Source organism: Ictidomys tridecemlineatus, chromosome 1 (assembly GCF_052094955.1).
Source record: "Ictidomys tridecemlineatus isolate mIctTri1 chromosome 1, mIctTri1.hap1, whole genome shotgun sequence".
Classification (NCBI taxonomy): domain Eukaryota; kingdom Metazoa; phylum Chordata; class Mammalia; order Rodentia; family Sciuridae; genus Ictidomys; species Ictidomys tridecemlineatus.
Window position 1 is genome coordinate 158,609,774 of NC_135477.1, and position 5,196 is coordinate 158,614,969.

A 5,196-nucleotide genomic window follows, 5' to 3' on the forward strand; every position below is an offset into this window, starting at 1 on the left:
AGACAGCAAAAGAGCATTCTATGGGGAGAGGACTATGGAGTGGGAGATGAGTGTATTTAGGTGTATTGGGTGTTAAATGTTCATAAGTTGTGAAGGATAAATGAACTAATAATACATGCAAATCCCTTAGAAGAGTACATGACATATTGTAAGAGCTTTAATAATTGCTGGCCTTTAGTATTGTTACAACTTGACAGAGAGAGACTCATTTCCTTTTTCCCATTGCTCCAAAGATAGAGGAACCTAATTAGCATTCTTCCCCTAAGAAGCAAGCATCAACTTGTAAGCATTAAACGGACCATCGCTTCTTTCTGTACATACTCTCTGTTCCTTCTTTTGTTTTGGGACCTAACTTTATTACTATCTTCCAAATCAGGATTTAAAGATGAACACATAAACACCTGGTAATTGAGGAACCTTCCTGCCTGGTGTTCCCTCTATTGTCCGTCCTGTGAAGGGATAGTTTCTTTCCATCAGATAGGTGAGCAATATGGACCTGTATTTCTAGTTGTGCAAATGAATTTCACGTTGCTGTCCAGATGCTTATATACCTGCAAATTTACCTGTTTAGAGGAATCTAATTTCTACATCTTGCCTGGAGTCAAGCTAGAGCACTGGTAAACTGCTCAGTCTGGAAAATAAAGGACAAAATGTGAACAGATTTCCCCTCTGGCTCCGTGCAATGTGCTCTTTGCAATGTGCTCCTTCACAGTGTTTATGGGAGTCTTTAGGGAATATCTCATATGGGCTCACCAGCAAATCCTCCTTCATTCACACCCCTCTACTCTAACAGGTACCTGATTTGTGTGCTGTTCTTCAATCTCTGGGGGTCTTCTTCTAATCTAGCAGGCACCCCCAATCAAGAGATCTAGCATCATGTTGGACTCATATAGATACAAGAGGACAATCCTGGGAACAAGAACAGGGTGAGCTGAGGATGAAATTAGGGTAAGTATGACATTGGTTCTAAAGGGACTGGCTGAGCTGAGGGGAGGAGCTTGTTGTAAGAGGGAAGGCCGGAGAAAAGGCTATTGGAAATGCTTTGTGAGGAGGCTATGGGAAGAGGGAGAAGGTCTTGAGAGAGTCAAGACTCCTTTCCATAAGAAAGTGGGGGCCATTGAGAAAAATTCCAGGGCACAGAGGAGTCTTTAGCAGAACCATTGGCCACATGTTCTTTGGGCCTGTTATTCTCTCAAGTGATGCTTTGTCATGTTTACTTAGATATTCTGGACATTTTCTTTTCACACTTATAAAAGCAACATGTACTTATTACAGAAGACTCAAGCAGAAAGAAGAAAAGGCCCCACTCACCAGAAGCAACCACAAGTACCTCATTATATAGCTTTCTAAAGTCTCTTGTAAACATATACTTACAACATGTTTAATACAAGTGGGGCAATATCACATACACTGTTTTATAAGGTACTTTTTAAACTTAATGTGTTGTGAATAATATTTCATATCAATAAACAGATTTCTGTGATAGGATTTTTAAGAGCTGCCAAGTTGGTTGCAGTATTCATAAGCCTTACCCCGCATTTTGAAGTGTTAAACTTTGTCTTCCATTTCAGAAAGTTTTTTTTCTTTCCCTGTAACAGAAAAACATTTCCTCTGTAACTGAGAGTGCTATCTGGACGTCATGGGTATCACCCTGGAACATTATCATTTCTCTCTCTTTTTTCTTTAGCCAAACCTCAGGAGCCAGGAAAAAGGTCTGTAATGTATCTATGGCAAAGTTCCTAGCCACAAAACTTTGGACACATCTATAAAATTATAATTTCAGGTGAAGGGATATCATATGCTTTATTTCTCTGAAAACTACAAAGGAGAGGACTAGAGATAAGTTGCACATAGCACTGGGTATGCTGAGTGTAGAAATCTGGTAGTTAGGCAGGCCCAGTTGGCCAGAGCATGGCAGGCTTTTCATGGGCAGAGCTACATGTCGACTGTTCAGAACTTTATTTGGGGGTTTCTGAGACACAGAAGGCCTAGATGAAAAGAATATATTTTCCTTTTCATGTATCGCACCCTTTTTAGGTAAGGATAATGCACTGAAGGGAGCGAGAAACTGACCAAACCACAATGACTATTCCTAAGTGACTATCTCTATATACAACAAGCCTTCTGAATGTCTACTGGTGGCAAGGGAAGAGAGGGAATTTTCTTTTCATTCCATCTCTACCTCTCCTTCCTTGAACTTATCCCCCATCTCCACTTCTCGCTATGGCTTTATCTCTACATGATGGTTTTGATATCCCTACATTCTCTGTTCTACCTGAACACTATATATTTCATGGCAAGCACTGAGGGACTCCAAATGACATTAGAGGATATTTTAAATCAAAGTCCACTTAGAAACTATAATAAAAATAATATCTAACACTTATTGAATATTTATTACATGCTGCATTACATTTACACTTTCATTTAATTCTCAGAAGAATCTTATTTGCTGTTACAATTATTTCCACTTTATAGATAAGAAAACTGAGAGTCAGAAAAGTTAAGAGAACTTGCCAAACTTCACTCAGCTAGGCATTTGGAGTATGAAAAGTCAAAACCAGGTCCATATGGATCCAGAGTCATTTGTTACACTTTCTGAGTAAGGAAAAAAAAAAGATGGAACAAAAACAAAATAAACCTAACGTAAGGCCAAGAGAATTGCTGACAGACATATCTCATTCCTTCCCCATGTTTAATGTCAATTTTTATATCTTGGCTAAGAGTGTCTTTATAAAGCTATTTGCTCAAGGTTAAACTCCTCCTACCCCACCCCCAACATCAGATGATTTTTATTTATAGCCAGGTTTAAACATCATGGGCAACACTCAGGCATGCTACATACTGAATTTGCCATCTGAGCAAAGATTCTTTCCCTAAGCAGATTTGCTTTATTAACTATCTTTTTTTTTTCCCCTTTTGGTCAGGAAATTAAAAGGTCAATTTTTGGTTTGCTTTTTAATTTTTGTTCCAAGTATCCCTCAGCTTTAGAATTGAGTTGGTCAGGTCAAATTGGTTAAAACCAGATTAATCAAACTTAACTTTTTTTTTCTACAGAGTAAGAAAACATTCTGGATTTCTTTTAAAGATACCCTGATTAACATAGTTCCATGTTGTTTATAATCATGTGTGCTTTATTTCACTGCTTGAATGCTAATAAAAGCTTCCTAGAATTCATTCCTTAAGAAGTTAAGTCATTGCATCTAATTATTTGGCAGGAAGTTTTAAGTACATATAATTATATCTTCCTTCCATTTTGTAATGGTGTTGAGCCAAGTAATCTGCATCAAGAGAAAATAAATAGCACCTGCATTAATGCTACCAACAAGGAGCTCATAGTATATGGGAAAAACCCTATTATTATAATCTTAGCACATGGTGGGTGTTCAGTATTCCTTAATCTGCCAAACTAACATCACCACTATTTTTGCAGGTAAGAGAACTCAGGCAAAGGAAAATTATATTGACCCTGTTCCATATTTTAGTCCTTGGAAGTTGACAGTGTGACTGGCTGCGACTTTTGGAGTACGATGTTTTAAATCCTGACCACTACCTTGGACAAGTCCCTTCTCTGAGTGCCGTGGTTTACTTTTTTCCCTACCAGACAGGGCCAGTTCTCACACAGGTATATGGCAATGGTGAAGAAGAACATGAGCTACAAAAGGCACGACTGGGCATGAGATGGATTTCACTCATTCCACCTGGTCCTAACTCTTATTCCTTTATTATTTGGGGATATTAATGGCAAAACAGGATCAGAATGGGACAAAAGAATTTTTTCCCAGACTGGTAAATTATGTGGTAGCCTCTGGAGTACATCTGAGGTACTTTCTTCTGGGCCCACTAATAGGAGGTACAAAGGGAAAACAATTGCAATATCCAGCGTGGGGAGGCAGAGCCAGTCGGCCTTGCCAAGCAGGTTATCTTGGATGAAGGATGATTTTCAGTCCCGCCATTGACATAATGCTCTCAGAGCTGCAGAATGAGAACTCTCCTCGCAGAACGCTTGGGTGTGGCGAGGTTGACTGCGATTGAGGGTAAGGACTTGGAAGACGCTGACTAGCTCTGCCTTGTCCTTTCATGGTTAAATATCCTTTGGAAAGCTTCGATACCTCTTAAATGCTGGGGGCATCATAATCTCTCTCTGTCCATTCCAAATGTTTCCAGTATAGTTAGGAGAATACAAGCCCCACCAGGGCAGGAACCTTTGTTTGTTTGGATGACCCTGCTATTCTCGGGGAATGGAATCTGGGAAACAGCTGGCACACTGTGGAGCCAAATATTTCTGTAAATGAAGGAGCAGTGTGATGTTAGAACGTTTCGCAAACACCAAGGTCCAACCCTTAGGGTACCAGAGCTTTCTTTAAAGAGCAGATCATAGCCGGTTCTACCACGCCCGAAAACGGTCAAGAAGCGTGCGCCCAGGTCCTTCGGGATTCTACTCCAGAAAGTAGGCCAGGGCGGGCAGGGTTGGTGTATCCTTATTCTCAGTAGGAACCCGACTTGGAGGAAAGTGCACACCAGAGGCTGCGCGGGACTAGTAGAAGCGAGGCAGGGCCGAAATTGGGAGAAGAGGCCAAGCCTCGGCCCAGCCATCGCCCCTGACAAGGTGTGTGCCGAGAACAGGTGTGTGCTGGGGGAGTCAGGTACGCGGCGCGGCACTTCCCTGGCAGGTACACTCTCTTTCGCCTACGAGTGACCCAATTACAAGGTGCAGGCAGCGCCCAGAGGGGGGTGGCAGTCACTCCAACTGGGCTGCGACATATCACCCGTTCCTGTCCCAAAAGATGCACTAATCCTATGCAATTCCAGCGCTGTTGGATTTCAGAAGAGTCACAGGGTCGCAGTTCTGGTTTCCGTTACCAGGCTGCCAAGCCCCAGGTAAAGCGCTAGGGATTGTTACCCAACTTGCTTCCCAAGGGAGCAGGTCTCAGAAAGCCAGGGTCCTCCACCAAAACTGCGCTTGCGCGGGACCAGCGACGACGCCTCACGAGGTTTAGAGCTCGCGGATTAGCCGGGTTGGCCGTTTCGAGCACTGCGCTTGCTCGGACTCTGTTCTTCCCCTCCCCCATAACCCCTCCTTTCTGGGGGACCACGCCCCAAAAGCGAAGGCGCTTCAGTCACCAGCCCACTACAGTGCGCCTGCGCCTTGGCCCTAGTGTGCGCCCCGGCCCCAGCCGTGCGTCGGACCGCGGC